The sequence below is a fragment of the Phasianus colchicus genome, chromosome 18, assembly GCF_987193195.1.
Source record: "Phasianus colchicus chromosome 18, bPhaCol1.hap1.1, whole genome shotgun sequence".
Classification (NCBI taxonomy): Eukaryota; Metazoa; Chordata; class Aves; order Galliformes; family Phasianidae; genus Phasianus; species Phasianus colchicus.
The window spans coordinates 1101405-1119079 of record NC_143453.1 but is presented as its reverse complement, the minus strand read 5'-3'; the positions used below and the strand labels follow the sequence as shown (position 1 = coordinate 1119079).

General features: G+C 49.7%; 1 protein-coding gene and 1 long non-coding RNA gene across 2 annotated transcripts in view; one reads left to right on the top strand and one right to left on the bottom strand.

Moving 5' to 3' along the window:
• Positions 1-14748: 14748 nt before the first annotated feature.
• On the bottom strand, positions 14749-17295 carry LOC149915492 (uncharacterized). The gene is made up of 3 exons (XR_016472095.1): positions 17101-17295; positions 15029-15131; positions 14749-14882 (listed from the first exon to the last, which is right to left on the bottom strand). It is a non-coding gene; the product is annotated as an uncharacterized LOC149915492 (long non-coding RNA).
• TBX5 (T-box transcription factor 5) overlaps positions 16190-17675 on the top strand; it is a 39596-nt gene continuing 38110 nt past the window's right edge. The window contains exon 1 of the mRNA XM_090152672.1: positions 16190-16206. The gene's annotated coding sequence lies outside the window, so the exon portion shown is untranslated. The remainder of the gene's footprint in view (positions 16207-17675) is intronic.

The following is a 17675-nucleotide window of genomic DNA, read 5'->3' as shown; positions in this document are numbered from 1 at the left end:
TCCATTTTTTTCCTGCAGTCCCCCGGCGCATTTCCCAGTGCACCCGATCTCTTGGCAGGGTTGGCTGCAAGGAGAGGGATCGGCTGTGGCTGTGCAGGGGGAGATGTTTATTTTTCAGTCATTGTTGGCTCCCTCCCCTGGATTATTTTACTGCTGCAGATTTAAGCCCTCTACTTATTTCTGATTCTCTGGCAGCACTTTCTATGAGCGCTCCCAGCTCTGCGCTTTCTCCCTTTGCCGTGTCTCAGGGTGGTGAAATTACAGGGTATGAGGGAAATGTGTAAATTATAGGGTTTATTAAAATGTAGGCGAGTGCGGCTCTCTAGGCAAAACAGATGCAGGATGGCTTGAAGTCAGCCTGCCTGACAAACTGCAGAGCAGGGGAATCATTAGAGGGGCATTTCCCGCAGGGAGAGAGGAAGCAGCCCTGGGGTGGGGGAAGAGGCTCTCCATAAGGGAGCCAGGTCCCCAAAGTGGAGCTGCACCCAGGTTTCTATCAACCAGCTGGATGGGGCCTCTGGGTTTGCATCCACAGTGCCAGCACCCTCTGTCACCCCAATGCCAGTCCCAGGGGGTCCCAGCAGTGCCTTCCCCTTCCTCTTCCCACTCGGCCTCATAGGCGATGATTTATTTAGGCTGAAGTGTAATTCTCAGTTTAAATTTTGGCTTCTCCGATATTAACCTCAGCCACTTTCATGTTAGTCTTAGGGATGATGAAGGGACTTTGGACTGCAGCAGATCTCAGGGGTTTGGGTGCTCAGGAACTCTCTTCCTCTGCAAACTGACAATGAATGGGGCTGCAGTGAAAATAAAAAATGGAGAGAAAATCTGCTGGTTGAGGTGGCTTTTGTGCTGCCCCAATTGCTTGAAGCCATTGCCATCCTGTGGAAGGCAGAAAAGCATGGCAGGAGCTGGTTCATACTGTCACCCTTTGGACCATCCTTTCTCCTGCATCTTCACAGCCCCACGGTGTAACAGCAAGATGTTGTGGAGGTGACTTCTCAGCCGTGAGCACTGCTTCCTTCCATGCCTGAGGCTGCAGTGTCCCCATAGCTGTGTTTGCTTTCACAGAAAGCCATTAGGGAAGCAGGCTGTGCTGTGCTAGCTGCCCAGATTATGGTTTGGCATATGGCAGCAAGGATTAAAAGCAGGTAACAAGCCAGGCTCAGGCTGCTGGGACGTCCTCTGTAGATCCCAAATGGGCCAAGGTAAACAACTGGAGTGCAGCTAGCTGCATTACGCTGCACTCTCTCCTGGGTTTTACCTGCCCTGCCATGCTGAAGAAGCAGCACGTAGCCTCTGAGCTGCAGAAAATCAGACCAAACTGCACATGGAAGAGTCTTGTCTTACTCCCACAGTGTCAATCTCTGTTGTAAAAGATCCCATATTGGGAATTTTGGAGATGCTGTCTCATACTGTTTGATGCGATCAAGTTTTTTCACACCACTCTTTTTTCAGTACATTTCAGAGCTGATGAGGTCTTTATTTGTTCGTTTATTTTGTTTGTTTTGGAGGATGTCAGGTCTTGGCAGAACAGCAAAAGCTGACAGAAAGGTTAACAAAGGAAAGCATTATTTCCTAATCCCTTCACACACTCCCGAAGCATTTGAGGCAACTAAAACATAGTAATAAAATGGTAATTAGTAGGCGCCCTCCTATAGCTATTCAGTTTGGGGATTTCAAGCAGCCTGTCATTTGTTTAGCATGGTGTGGCTGTCGGTGTGGAAGGTTGCTCTCCTCTCTTTCAGTCCTTCCTGCTGTAGAGCTCCTCCAACACTGCTGTCAGCCTGTAGGCTGAACGCTCTTCTAAATTCCAGCTGCTCTTCTGTCTCCTGCTTGGTTTCCAGATAGTAGAATCATATAGGATCGCATAGCAAGCAGTCCTTCCCCAGCACTGGGAGTGCAAGAGGAGACAAGTCTGGGTCAGAAAGACTGGGAGAGCAGCCGGCTTTTAAATAGCGAGGGTGTGAAAGGGCTCAGACTAATAGCGGGCAAGGGCAAAGAGGGCCCATCAGCGGGGAGCAGGGCAGTGCCTCCCTGCCAAGCCCTGGTCCTGCTCTGGAGAAGTCCTCTCTCCAGACAAATGTAAGAACCATTGAGAGCTTCGTGCTCCCGTTCGGTGAGCTTCCCTAGCTAACATGCCTGCGAAAGATAAGCAGATTTGCAAATAAAGGACTGTCAGAACCAGCTCCTCAGTTCAGATTTCTCTCTTTTTCAGACTAGGAATGGGAGCAGAGAGAGGCCGGTTGGCGAATGGAAATGTGCCTAATGCGATGTGGAGAGAGCTTATGCACTCAACAGTCATATTCTCAGTGCAAATAGGGGTCTTTGTGCTGTTTGATATTTCAGCAAAATCTTGAGAGGAAATGAAGCAAACCTGTCTGCATTTCCAGGGGGAAATGCTGCAGTGTGTGCTGGAATATCTCCCTCCTTTCCCTTGGACATCGTGCCTCTTTTTACATTACTTTAGACTGTGGTACCGGATTCTCTGATTGCTACTTCTGGGATGCTGTTATCATTCCTAATTGGAATGATAATAAGGAATAAGGAATAATAAATAAGGAATTCTTAACTGCTGTTATTATTCTTTTTAAATGATTTTTTGAGACAGTGAGGGTGCCTCTCCTGCTGCTGGGGGAAGATCTTCGTGTAAAAGTCTGTTCTTTGCCTCTGCGCTCATCTCGACTGTACTTAACACTCTCAGTGCTCTGATTTCTGATACACACACAACGTGATGAGCGCAATGCTTGCTGCTTGATGTGGAGAACCAAGGCAGTGGAGAGGGTTCATGTGTTTGGAAACATGAGGACAGCCGGGCAGGCAGAAGCTATCATGTGTGAGGGTGATGAACAGAGCAGGGAGAGCAGCAGTACCAGGCTGGAAGGATGGAGGAAGGCAGGTGTCAAGTGTTGGCTCTCAGCTGCACACCAAGCTCGTGTTATTCCATGATCTAATGCCCAGGCCAGTCACCCCCTAGTACTGAACATGGATGTTCCCCAACTAATGAACTAAACAAAGCAAAGGTGCGAGGTGAAGAGCCGTTGGTTAAAATTGTCCTGGTAAAGCTGTGGCTGCACTCGTAGGACGTGTAGGCAGTATTCCTGACTGATGTGACAGTCGAGAGAGGAGTGCACAGGGCTGGTTGTGTGCAGGAGGTGATGATAAAGCAGGCGAGACTCAGTGGGAGGGGATCCTGCCTTGCTACTGGGCAGGTCTGAGCTGCTGCTGTGGCACTCAAGTGGGCTTGGACAGTTGCCTGAGCTCTGCTTTGGCGGGCTGCTCTTCCTGCTGCAGACCTATCTATCAGGCTTTGTTTCCATCCCTGTTCCAGCTTTGCCCATTTGCGTCACGTTCCAAAAGAAGAAGAAGGTCACGTACCCATCTGTGTGTTCTCTCTGGTGCTGTCTGTTGTGGAATGCATTGCATTTCAGCTGCCATCCCACCAAGTCCACTTCGCTGCAGTGCTTTGTGGGTTTGAAGTGTCTCAGCAGTAGATTTGCTGTCACAACAGCTTTGTGCTTCTGTGGGACAGTTCTGCCCAGTTCTTTCCCACTGGGCTGAGGTGAGCTCTGGGGGTGTGAGGTTTGCTGTCCCAGTGTAGAGCTGACAATATGGACTAAGCATGAGTGCTAGATTTACAGCGGTGTGTATACTGATACAGACATTCACCATATCCTTTCTGCCTGAAAACATCTCAGCCTGTTGTACCAATCCCTTCTGAAACCAGCAAGGTTTCTGCTTACTGCTGTGGCTTCAGTTCCTCTTACAGCCACTTGGGACTTGATATCTATTTTATAGGCAAAGACAGAAAAGCCTGAAGGATTTTATTGTGTGACACAGGGAGGATGGATTGAGGTGGGAATCCTGAGAATTCCCAGCCAAGGATCGGAGGAGGCGTAAATGAAGCGAGATCGAAGCAGGTTGTTTGAGCAGGGGGGCATCGCTGCTGCTGGGATAACAGCAAAAGTGGTCCTGGCTTTTCCATTTGAAAGGAAGAGCAAGGATGTGGAAAGGGAAGAGGTATACGAGCCCACTGTGGGAGAGCAGAGGCTGAAAGGAGGCCCCAGCATGAATTCTTCCCTTCCCACTAACTTAGAACGTTTTCTCTATTCTGTGCAGAACGTGATACTCTCTTAGGAGTGACCCCCCTGACCTCCCGCCTCCTGATAGGATGGCGAGTAAGTGAGTGCAAAATAAATGGCACCAAATAGACCTTTTCAAAGAGAACAGGGGAAATAAATCAGGTTATTCTGGTGCTGCATTGACAGCACGTCAAAACAACTCCCCAAAGCGTGAAACTTGGCTGGGGAATGGTAATTCCACTGCCATGATACTTACATGCCAGATGTATGGCTTATCATCATGTCTGTCTGTCTGTCTACCTGTCTGCCTACCTGCTGTTTCTGCACTATCCATTTTTAGGTGCAAATAAACTGTTTATGATCTTATCTCCGGATCTGGAGCAGTAAGGGGGATCTAAATGGATGAGAATTACCCAAGGAGGAAATTCTGCTGGCTTGCAGCAGTTGGTGAATTAGCAAAGCAAACTAACCTGTTGCTTGGTGCTACATGGGATCTGTGGCTGAATTTTACTCACAGCAGAATTTCTCTTTGAGCCACGTAGATGTAAGGGTGGGTGGAAGGTAGTAAAGCCCTAATGGGTGCTGCAAGCCTGAGGTGCTCCAGGCTAGCATCACCCAGAGCACCTTCCCACCTTTCCGAAGAGCAGTGACAAACAGATCTAGAGCTTGTCCTGCCAGAAAATGCATTTCATTGTATTCTGCTGAGACCCAGCCTGCATAACGCACACCAAAAATCATGGCTCAGTAATTCCACCAGGAAATGGAGAAATGAAATCCAAACACAGCGAACACCTCCAAAGCCTTCAGCATTGATCTGTGTTGATCAGTAAGAGCTGATGAACGAGGTGTAGGGAATAGGGCTGGGGAGCTCCACACCCTCTCCCTATGTGGTTCTCTGGACATACATGGTTGAACTTGCTGTGTGCAAGAGTTTGTGAGATCGAATGCATTTGTGGATTTCATGCTTGTGAGCTTCATGGTTACCCCAGTGTGTGCAGAATAAAGGAGGCTTAGAAATGCTGATGAAGTTAGTTAGTATGCTGGAACATTCCTGTAGATTTCTATAAGTTCAGGAAAAAAAAAAAAAAAACTGTAAAAAGTTATATGTCCTAGTAATTTCCAGGGCTAACGGCTGAGCTCACTTCCAGTAGTGCAGCTGCTGTAAATTTAGACTAATTAGCAGTAGTCTGAGTAATTTGGGGAGTAGTAAATGTTTTGGCATTTGTATGCTTGTTTGTTTTTCTCTTTGGAGGATTAGAGGGAATATATCTGTGCTGCACACTGGGGCTGAGAGAGGGATGGGGGTTCTGTTGCTCATTTCGGACCAGATTTCCTGGCTGTGCAGCTCACGTCTGAAGACATGGGGCTTAGAACATTGAGTGCACACACACCCTGGATCCCAAAGGACTCTCAGCAGTTCTGCCCATCAGGTATTTGGTGTTGCTGAAGGCAGACCCAAAGCTGTCTGGGCACTATCTAGGAGTAGAGGTCTTAGGAGCATGATGTGCTATCAGTGAATAGCAGAAACACCCAGATCAGGCAGGTGTGAGCTTCAACATGAAACTTCAAACGTAAAAATATTCTCTTTTCATATACTTTATGGAACATGATTTTTACCTGCTTAAATTTAGTCACTGAACATCAGTTTGCCATGCAGGAAGTCTGTCTGTCACCTTCAGCTCTTGGAAAAGTCCAGTGAAACAGTTGCACCCGTTCTACCGTATGCCTAGGATTTTGCTGCATGAACACCTTAATGATATAACCAAGAATGAACCACGTCCCCAAATACATGTCACACAGCAGGAAGCATCATGCTGTGCCACTTTGTGCTCTGCTTGGTTTCAGAAGTGTTGTACTTAGCAAGGATGGATGTGCCCTTGTTTGCCTGTTCTGTAGGAGCTCTGAAGACCTGTCCAAGCTCAGAACCATGGCAATATGCTCATTGTGTGTATTAGCAAGAGCTAACAGATCAAAACAACAGGACACTTCAGGCTGTTAGTCTAGGCTCTGTGTGTATGTGGGTAGGTATGTAGGGTATATAGGGTATTGAACTGTCCTATTGCAGGAAGTGTCTTTGGACTGAGCAAAACACCCATTCCAGTCTCTTCAATTTGAGAGGGTTAAGCAGTGGTCTAAATGTGTATCCAGTGATGTGTGAAGTTGGGAAGGCCCTGCCGTCAGCCAGTAGCAAGGCAGAAGCAGAGCCCAGTTTTTGTAATTTCCCAGTCCCAGGGCTTCCACCTTGTTTATTATCCTAATGCCCCCCCCCCCCCCCCCATCGCCTTGGTTTATAAGCACTCCACTTCAAATAAAAGAAAGGAGGGATGTCGCATGTGACTGCTCAGTGTGCGACTGCCCTGCAGTTGGATGTCAGAGCCCTGCTACTGGAAGGTGAGGGAGGAGTGACAGCGCAGGGAGGGACCACCTGCCTCAGTGAGCAAAGGCACTCGCAATTACAGGTGACCATGCAATAGCCGCTTAATCCAGAGGGGTCCCCAGAACATCCACTGCGTGCACTGCAGGCCATAAAACACTTCCCAACACCCTATAACAAATTTAAGACCGTTAGTACAAAAGACCAAAAGCCACAAAAACTCTAACATGCAGGAGAGATCAAGGGCACTGCCAGTGTCCCAGCTCCCAGCAGTAGCAGGGAAATTGTTAGGTGAAAATGTCCAGATGATCTTAGGAAGTGGACCATAGCCCACCCTACAGAGGAAAGCAAGAAAACCTCACCAGTCCCTGCCAAATCTGACCCGAGGGGAAATTCTTTCCTGAATACGGGCCAAAACTCAAAGTAATTGCACATGTAGTCTTTAAAAATGGATTTTATTTAGGAGAAACACATTGTCATCATCATCCTGTAAACTGTGCCAAATGTGTGTTAGGGACTTCCCATAGAAGTAGAAATTGAAAGCTTATTTTATTTTATTTTGCAGCAGTGCTGCCATGAGTAAGGTGCTTACCACTGTGACCTGGCTAGAAGTCCCTCTGCAGGTACCCCAGCTATCTGGCATCTTGAGCAGCTTTGTTTCTGTACCAGGGTCCCTGGACAGCTATGATACATTGGAATTATGGCTTATAATCAGTCTCAGTCTTTTGAAAGGAATACAAAGCTTTTGGGAGGGTTTACTTGAGGTCCTGGCCTGAGGAACCCTGCTCAGAGTTGGTACAACTGCTGTGGCTGATTTTGAATAATGCAGCTGCTCTCTGCCACCGCTGAAATGCTCTGTGATGCACAGGGCTTGTAATAGTGCTAAGTGCCACTTAAACCCAACTCACAGATACTGAAGGACTTGTTCTCAGGGCAAATTTGCTTCTGTTTCCTGCAGTCCCAACCCAGTTTCTTTCTTTTCCTTCTCTGATAAGACTTTCTGCTCTCGGTTATGGCAGTAATTGCAGGGAGAGCTAGCTAGGCTGCAGTTTAATCAGAAGCTGATGGATTTTTGAGCAGTTCCTAGAACATACACAAATTAGATGTTGCTGAGTCTCCAAGCACTACTAATGAAGCCAACTACATACATGGTCTGGAGAGTGTCAAGAGTGAGGCTAGGAAGGGATGGATATATGCTCTCTCAATCTCTTAGACCATACCATTTTACAAATGGCCCCACAATTCTTCAAAAAATGGCTCCAAACTTGTTCAATTTTGGAGTTTCCAAGCTCCTAGGCAACTATTTAGGCACAGTGGCCTTTAGCACTTATGGGGATCAGGATTGATGCACCCAGTCTTTGCCCAGAGCTCACCAGGGGACTACTCTGGGACCAACTGAGAGCATGGGGCGTGTGCTGGTTCTGTAATAACACCTATGCATTAAAAAGTGTACAGACACCACCAAACCAGCTCAGGAGCAACCCAACAAGGTGAGCCACATCTCAGGGCTAAGGGAAGCTAGCGGAGATGTAGGAATCTCCACCCAGCTGACATGGAAGTGGACATCTAACTATTCATCCCATCCCACGATTGCATCATGACATCAGTGATATCCATGGGAGACGAATATTTCTAGTGCTGCAGAACACTCCCTGATACAGACACGGAGCAAGAAGCTGTGGCCCCAGCTGGGGACTTCCATAGGGTGAGGGTGCAGCCCTGCAGCTGCAGTGCTTGCCATTGATGAGTGTCCTCCCTGCTCTACCTGGTGTCCTCCTCGCTGCTTTGGCTTTTTCAGAATGCTTTTCGAGAATGGTGGCTCATGGGCAGTGCTGTCTGCAGTTTGTGCAGTTGTGCCTGGTGGCAGAGAGCCTGCTGAGAGCCAGGAGCAGCACAGACCCTGCTCAGAGCTGGGATGGGGACAAGGACAACAATATGCCAGCCCTCCCCAGCCTACATCATCCAGTCCTGTTCCCACTGGCTTCCCTCTCACCCAACCGGTTGGCAAAAATAAAGATGACAAGATTTAATGACAGTGAACCCATTACAGCTGAAGAGCCAAGTGTTGCTGAGAGAGTGTTGACATCAATTTCTTTAATAGAAGAACTTTTTATATATATGCATTTGGAAAGAACAGGTTAAAAGCAAAAGTCAGTGTTAAGTAAAAATGTGTGTGAAAGAAATAAAAATAGCCCAGGTTGGACTAGGAGAGGAGAAGAGGGTGCACTATTTCCATTAAACGTGACATTTAAATGGAGGGCGAACCTGAAACTTTGACAGGACTGTGCACATCCCCTCAGAGCCATCTCCTGCAGACTGACAGCTGCATAGCTTTGCTCCCCATGGTCACTTGCTAATTCACATACTCTTCTCCAATGTGGGGAATTTTTAATGGAAAGATGGACTGTGGGGTATCTTCTGAAGTTCTCGAATCTGACTCAGCTCATACAAAGTGCTCTGCTGATGGAGACTTGGTTAAAGGACCTTTTGCAAAGATCCATGAAGGCAGAATGAGCATCAAGGATGGACCTGGAGCACATTGTGTGTGCCCACTCAATGCATGGCATGGCCGGGCCTCCGTCTGTTCCCTTGGGCTTTGGGCTTGCTCCCAGTCATAGAGCATCCAAGGGAAACCTGAGCTTCTACCTTCATATCACCTCAGTGAAATCACACCTACAAAATCACGGAATGACAAAAAGCACAAGGACATAATTTTCTGCACTTTCTGGGGGGAAAAAGATATATATAAATAACAAACAAAACACCCTCCTTCCTCCTTCCTATGATTCTGAGTGTACAGTTTGAATCAATGCTCAGACTCCAAGGAGTGGGAGCATCCTACTGGTGCTGCTGGAGTGAGGCCAGCCAGGCAGCCCCCTGTGCTTCCAGCATCTCTGCACCCAGAGTGGCTGTAACCCCAACCCTCAGGCTGGGCAGGGCCCTCGGGGGCATTAATAACCCGAGGGAAGAGTTCTGCTGCTCTGGCCAGAACAGTCCTCCTCACGCACGGAGCCCCACGCCAGTCGTCAGTCGGAGGGGTCAAGCTAATGCTGACACTGGGCCCTTTGATTGTGCTTGATTCATGCGCATACGGCACTGGTAGGTCAGATGGGCCGTTAATCCCTCAGTTCCCTGCCCCCTTTCACAGGAAAGAAAAGGAAAATGAGAAATAAGTTTAGTGGGTGACTTCCCAGCTCCCTTCAAGGCTTGTGATGTGAGCTGCTTGCATGGTCTGGGTAGGTAGGAATGAGTGCGTTTCCTCTGTGCTCAGTTGTTACTGTCTTGTTTGGGGGTGGTTTTTTTTTTTTTTTGTTTTGTTTTGTTTTCTGTTTGTTTTGGTGTTTTTTTTGTTTTTTTGTTTTTTTTTTTTTTTGGTAACATGAGAGGAAGGAAGTGGAGCTGCGAGCAGTGATCCAAGGCTGGTGTTGAGCCCTGTGGGGATCCAGGGGTGCCCCAGGATGCACAAACAGAAAACAAACTTCTATTAAATGGTCTATTTAATTTTGTATTTAAAGTGTCTGTTTAATTTTCATCTTGAATCTCTATTTCATCACCGCACCCGATCAGTCAGAGGGGATGGGATTGTGCAAAAACTTGCATCCTTATCCACTGTCCACACACATGAGAGAGCCTCAGCTCTGCTTAAAAGCGTTGGTTGTCGGGAAGGACCCAGCGAGCAGCTGATGCACTCCCCCCGCTACAGCAAGGAGCGGCCAGGGGCTGAGGAGTAATCGTGCGGGAGGCAGCGGGCAGGGAAAACTCCTCCGAGCGGGGATGGGAGCTGGGCCGACACCCCTCGGACGGCTGAAAATAGCCGCGCTCCGGGCTGGGAAAGCCGCAGTGGGCAAATGACCAATTAGGGAATCTTTGTCAGATTCGGGAAAGCCGAGATAAGTCTCTTTTATCAGCCTATAAAAATACCACTTTCACTTATCTGCAGCTACCTACGCCGCGCAGCTGCGGGAGGAGGGGAGAGGAGGGGTTACGGCCGAGCTCGGTGGTGGGTGGGGGTTGGAAAACCGTTTTCTGATCCAGAAGGAGACTTCTTTCCTCCTTCTCCTCCTCCCCACGGAGTGGGATCCGCGCCCGTGGGTCGGGGCCACGGGTCTCTGCCGAGGAGAGCAAATCCCTTTCCATCCTCTTCCCCTGTTTCCCATCCCTGTCCTCGGCACGGGATGAACTCTTAGGGCAGGGCTGCGTGGTGCCGTGGCATCCACGGGCACGGGTGGGGGCGGTGCGCGAGTGGGGGCGCGTATGAATACAGCGATACGTGCGCGCAGCAGTTGGCCGGGTGCCCACTGTCGCGTATTTTTTTTTCTGTGTTTCCTACAATAATTCAGACTCTGCACCCCGAGGACACGGAATCACCCCCACCCTCCCTCCGTCTGTTCGGGTTCTCGCAGGATTGGGGCACGGATGACACGAACGCGTTCTGCATCTGTGCGAGATCTGCCCCGAACGCATCTCCGTCTGAATACCCGCACGCAAACAGAGGATCAAGACGTGGAGAGAGTGCTAACATGCATTCCTACTGTGGGAAAACATGCTGCACTTTGATTATTTTCTCTGTGGTTTCCAGTCTATTTGGGCTGTAAGAAAACGATCAGATACAGCGTGGAGGGGGGAAAAAAAGGTCAGGCAAGTAAAGCCAAATCGATGCTTTCTAGGTTTTTTTGGAGGAGAAAGTCGGTGGAGGCAAAAGATTAGGGAAAACGCGGGGAAAACGACGGGTTTCACCCAGCCATCCTAAGCGGGCTTGCTCAGCTGGGGCCTGGGGGTGTGGGGGGCTCTCCCTCATCCGATGTCCATCCGAGGTCGAGACCACAGAACAGCCCTTGATGCTTTTTAAATTTCTTTTAAAGGCAGAAAAAGCAGGTTTGTGTGGCACGGGCAAGGTGGGAGCCCCTCCACGAAGAACCCCGCGGTCACGTGTGGGGCTGCTTGCTTTAACCTTAGCCAGTGGGGGCTTGGAGGCAGACCGGAGCGAAGCGCTTCTCTTTGCACGAGGGTACGCAAAGCTTTGAACAAAATATATGCGTATACATATGTATACGTGTGTGTGTGCGTGTGTGCGTGCGTGTTTCTTCCTGTCCCCTTTCGAGGAATAAATGCCATCCCCGCCGGTGTGGGACACGGAAGCTGGCAGCGATGTGAGGCAGTGCGGGCAGCGTGGGGCACGGGGAAGGGCAACCCTCAGGGCAGCCTCTCTGGTCGGGCCGGTACCTTTCGCACAGATTTGTTGGAAGAGCTTGGAAATTCTTTTCCAAGTATATCTCCGGAGCGCCCGTCTCCCCCCTCAGCCTTCCCCGGTGCCCTTCCCCAGCCGCCGGCTCCCCGTACAGGTGAGGACGGATGCAGTGAGAGTGGTGACAGCCGCAGCACCTCCACCCCGAACCGTACCCCGGAGCTGGGGGTGTTCATCCAGCCTTGCTTAGACGGGAGGATCGCGCTGTCCACGCAAAACACGCGTGGGAATCTGCAATTCCGTGCCCGATTTCTGGGGAAGCAGTGTGGGCCCGGTCTTAGGGGTACAAGCAGGGAAGTGTTTGGGGTCCTCTGAGTGGGATAACGGGATGTTGTTGTCCCGTGTTTGAAATTTCGGATCCTTCTCCTTCTTTCACCTCCTTCCCCTGCTTTCACCTCCCGAAGGAGGGCACCATCCCTGCCTGTCCCGCTACCGAGACAGCAAGGAGGATCGAGAGGTTCCTCATCTAAGCACTTGGCCTAGCCAAAAACCGGGGAATTCCACCCAAAATGCCTTGGAGGAGAGAACTATGTCGCTGCTGCCGGGAGGAAATGCCCAAAAGAAGCACTCAGCTTCGGGATTTGGAGGGTCAGAGTTTTGGGGTGCTCGTTTCCCAGTAGCACTGCTGCCAGCCCGCAGAACCTTGCGGGGTTCTTCTCATTCTGGGATCTCTCGGGGTGGGGGGACAGGGAGAAAAACGGGACACTTCTGCCACTGAAGGCAGCAGAGCCAGGCCAGGGCTGGAACCCCTGCAGCCATCTGGAGTGGGGGATCACTCTCTGGGAGCCTTCAAAAGATATTTTAACAGCGCGTTTCGTTGGAATATATATATATATATATATTCATTATGAAAGGCTCCGCCTGGGTTGTTTCTCCCCCATCACGTTTTTATAGTGAGATCAAGGACACGCTCGTTGCATTGTGGTTGCAGGTCCTTGTTTCTTTGGGTGTTCTTTTTGTTTGTTTGTTTGTTTTTAATCTTTTTTTTTTCTTCCTTTTTTCCCTCTTTTTAAAATTTCTCTGTCGGGTTGTTTTATTTTTCCTTTTATTATTCCTTTTTCTTTTCTTCTTCTTCTTCTTCTTTTTTTTTTTTTTTTTTTTTTTTTTTCTTTCCTTAATGTAATTCGGGGTAAAGCCCAAAGAAGTTCTCATTTCGCGCGGTGCAATTAAGGGAGAAGGAGCGAGATCTTGATTGCTTCTGCTCGTTGTGATGGCTTCGAAGGTGGGGGGGGGCGGGCGGGCGGGAATTGATTTTAGATTTCTCTTTTATGTCGGGTCTGGTTTCTGGTGATTAAATTTCTCTCTTATGTGGACTGAACCTACGGATAACTGATTAATAACATGCCACTTGGCGCCAACAAGGGGTCTCGAGGCCTTTAATCGGCAAGATGCACAAGAGAACAGAGAGAAACACAGAGCAGGACAAACTCCACCAGCTCTTTCAGCCTGCTGTTCTCTGCCTCGGCGGAGGGTTTTTTTTTTTTTTTCATCTATTCAGTATTTCCTGCTAAACTCGTAAACTTTATTTGATTTACAGCTATTTCATGAACCTGCTTAAACTAACATGTGTTCCGTCTTGTCCAACTGAATCATAAAAAACAATCTTGGATCCAAACGAGATTTTTTTTTTTTTTTCCTTAAAGAAACGAGTTATTAATGACAGAAAATAGGCATTGTCTCGAGCGGCGCTGCTGCAGCCGCGGGTGAGGGTAGGAGAGATCCGAAGCCCGGACCCTCAGGTAACGCCCGGCTCTCGGCTCGGAGGCTTTGGCACTGAAGTGGAAGCAGATTATTTTTCCTTAAATAAAAGAAAATATTCTGTGGAAACGAATAATTTCCAATCGCGTGGTGCCTAAAATGTGCTCCCGAAGGCAGGAGATCCGCTCCCTCCAGCCCTCGGCAGCGCAGCCGAGCAGGTAAAAGCGCACGTCCGCCTCCTAAAGCAAACAGACGGGCACGGAACGAGCTCCGAGTGTTCTCTCAAAGCGCGTTTTTCTGTGCACACAACCACTGCTCCGTTCAGACAGAACGAGACAAACATGCATCCGTTTCGCTACACGTGGAACAGGTCTAATTTTTACTAGGATGTAGAGGTGCGCGTGCACGTGTCCTTGCGAGACATCAGCTTCACCAAACCCTCTGCCAACCAAAGCGGCTCTTTGCACCCGGATCTTCACCTCCGAAGGGATGAAAGTTCTCGGGAAAACTCCGAGCAGCTCCTCGCCCCGGCAGCAGAGTGCGGCCCGGCCTCACTGCCTGCAGCCCCTGGTTCTGCCTGTCCCAACCCCAACTCCCCTCCGTGCTCACAGATGTACAGATATACACGTTTACCATGTTGGCCTTATCCAACCTTTGCACAAAGGACAAGGGCACGGACCGGGGGGAAATGCTCTTTTTTGATCCTGTAGATATCTCTATTTTTTTGCGCTTAACGCGAGCTAAAGGAAACAAACCAAACTTTTCAGGAGCCGTTTAGGTGATACGTATAATCTGTATTTTCAGCGTCAGAACAGTGCATATTTCGAGGATGCCCGGGGCAGCAGCATGGAGCCGGGTTACGGCTGCAGTCCGCGTCACGGGGCTGGGAACGGGGCTGGGAATGAAGCTGGGAACGGGACTGGGAGAGGGTCCCGAAATTTGGGAGGTTCCGTTAAGGTGAAGGATGCGTTCGTATCGGCTCTACCAGGCTTGTCTGCGTTTTTGCTTTGCGGGTCAGGGACGGGGGCTGGAGGATGAAGGGGAATGTGGGGAGAGGGGGGAAAAAAAGAAAAAAAAAGAAAAAAAGAAAGGAAAAAAGAGAAAGGGAAGGAAGATGAAGAGAGTGTTTGGAAAGGAGGAAAATGAGAAAGAGAAAAAAGTAGGAAGTCAGGGAGAGAGGAAGCGGGGCAGGGGGCTGCGCGGCGCTGGTTGTCGGCTCCTGCGGGAGGTGGTGGGGCCGCCTCGGGGCAACTGAAAATCGCAGGTGTCCCTCGGGCAAAGGATGCGAGCAGCTACTCGGCTCGGGCCCCTTTGCCCACCCCATCCGCAACTCAAGGTCGCTGCAAGATCACTATCCGGGAGAGGCACGGGGCGCTGAAGACTTTCCCCCTCTTGCCCCTTTAGCTTTCTTCCCAGGGCGAGAGCGAGGCCTTATCTTCTTTTATTTTCTCCTTCGGCCCGAGATAAAGTCCTGATTGACACCCTGTTTGGCAATAGCAGATTAGCGGCTCTATTCCGGCATCAGTAACGCGCCTCGCTCCATCAGGAGCCATCGATAGGGGCAGGGAGAGAATCGAGGGGTACTCTGTGAGAAGGGAGAATGGGAAGGGAAACCCAATGGCCCCTCACCTGGGCAGCGCTGTACCCAGAGAAAAAGCTGAGGAGGGGGCTTCGCAGCTCTGCCTCTGCCCGCTGTTTCCTTCCCGTCACTGCTTTAAAGTCCGCAGTTCGCCTGGGAAATGAATGGGCTGTGTGGGGGGGGGGGGTGGGGGGGATGGGGGGTGTTTTTTAATTGCAAACTTTTTTTTAAAGTAACGAGAAGGGTGGGAAATAGGACCGAAACCACAAACTTTTAAAGAAAAGCTGCGAAATGTAAAACAGAAAGCTTGACCCAGATATCTACTCAGGAGGGGTAGAACTGTACTAAATGCGGGTTTTTAGAGATGGAAATACTGACACGAAGAGAACCGTATTGGCGTTACTTTGAGACAAATATCTTTCCGATAAATCCTCTGATCGATACAGAGCGTCACTGCCCAGGCACTTCAAGAGGGAAAAAAAATAATAGTGAATGGATGACAGTATTTCCATAGAGGATGATTATTTCAAATACTTGGTGCGTATTTCGCCAGAGTGCATGAGGAAAAAAAAAAAAAAAAAAAAAAAAAAAAAAAAAAAAAGAGTGTATGAGGGAAAAAAAAAAAAAAGGAAAAAAGAAAAGAAGAAAAAAAAAGTTATATACGTACATTAAAAAAAAAAAATAGGGAAAAATTAATTGTAGTGTGGAAGTAAAATACCTAAAAATTGAAGGGGAAAAAAAAAAAAGAATAAGAAAAAGGAAAAGAATATTCTTGCTATGGGGGAGTTAAATCTATGAGAAGAAAAAAAAAAGCAGTGCTCGCTTCCTATGGGCTCCGGGCGGCGAGCGCAGCGCTGCCGGCCCCGGGCGCGGTCTCTCCCGAGCAGCAGCGGCCGAACACGGGGACCGATCGCTGTGCTACCGCCGACCCCAGAAGCGGTGTTTTAAAGGGTGTGTTCAAGGGTGGGGGGAGCGAGTTCACGCTCGGCACTATTTCTTATTGCTGACATTTCGACCCCACTGCAAGCCGGCACCCCGGCCACCCCCCTCCTTCCACCTCTCCTGGGTAAAACCCGCAAGGAAAAACCTCCAGGGCAGCGAGCGGGCGGGGGGCTGCGGCCATGCGGCCCCACGGTGCGGGGGTTCCTCCGGGCAGGAAAGCTGGGGCCGACCCCGCTGTCCGCATCGCAGCGAGGAGCCGCAGCCGCGCACCCCCCCGCACACGCAGGTAAGTGGCCGCGGGGCGGGCGCCGCAGGATGCGGTGCGGTGCGGGAGCCTATGGAGTACGTCCGTTTGTATACGGCCGTGCATTTAGGTGTGCACGGGTTTGCACGCACCCGGGGGAGAGATCGGGCTCTAACGCCGTGCTGAAGGTGGGGGCGGATTTATGCCTGCGCGCACCCAAAATGTGGGCGTAAAGTATGGAGGAGGATGTAAATAGCCACGGGTGTGTGTAACGGATGGGGCCCGTGTGCTTCTGTGCGAGTGTGCACGACTATCTCGCTACTTGCACACTCACAAAGTGCGCGTTTTTGTGATGTGCGCTCTGTACAGACAGAAGGACACGCCAATATTCACCTATCTCTGTAATCCTGCGCTCAGGCGCGCTCCACGCGCAGTGCGCACCCACACCGTTTGCACAAGGCATCGCGTGCACGCGTGCTGTTGCAAACCGCACGTGTTCTCACACTCATCTGCGCACACCCACCTATATGCACGTGTGTGGATTTCCCCGTGCGGAGTGCATTTGGCTTTCCCAAAGCAGAGCAAAGAAAGCGTTGCAAAGTGCGCGGTCCTCCTTGGGCTCTTGAGGAGCCGCCCCTCGCAGCATCCCGTTTGGGTTCGGGGTGTTTTTTGGTGGGTTTTTTTGTTTGTTTGTTTTTGTTTTTGGCTTTGCAGAGTGATATGGGGCTTCTCCTCTCCGCCCCTGTTTGCCATCCTCGCTGCCGTCTTTTGCCGAGGCCTGGCTGTCTGCAGGGCTGGGAATGGGGCAGGGAGCAGCATGGGGGGAATGGTGGAAGGCAGGCAGCAGGGATACCCAGCCGGGGCTGTGCCAGGCAGAAGGAAGCTGCCCGCAGCCCCTGGGCCGATGCTGCCTGGGGCCCTGCTGGGAACACTTACCCAGTCCTGAAGCAACTTCTCTCTCTTCCTTAGGTGATGCTCTTTCTTCCTCTCCCTATTTCTCCTCCTCCTCTTCCTCCTCCTCCTCTCTCTTTCTGTTGGAGGAAACAACGGTTGAGCATCTTTGGTGAAATCTCTGCCGCGAGTGCATCGCGAAACCCGCGCAGGTTGAGGGAGCGATGGGAGAGGGGAAGAGGGCGGTGGGAGCGGCAGCTCCTCTGCAGCCACTGACTGCACTCGGAGGCATTTGGTGATTTGTGACTTTTCTTTCTTTCTTTTCTCTTGTTATTATTATTTTTTTTAACTTAATCTCGTTTTAACTCAATCTCGTTTGGCAAAAAATGGCCTCGATTTTCTACTTTTTTTTTTTTTTTTTTCTTAATCAGAGCAAATAATTGGTTCCCGAAGCACACTTGAATCTGTGCAAATAACCAGGTTATCATTTACTATATATAGCCCAGAGTGGTTCCTTCCAGAGGCCGCCTGAGCATTCTTTTGACAACTTTCTCTTCAACAGTGCTTTTATTATTATTATTATTATTATTATTATTATTATTATTATTATTAATTGATTT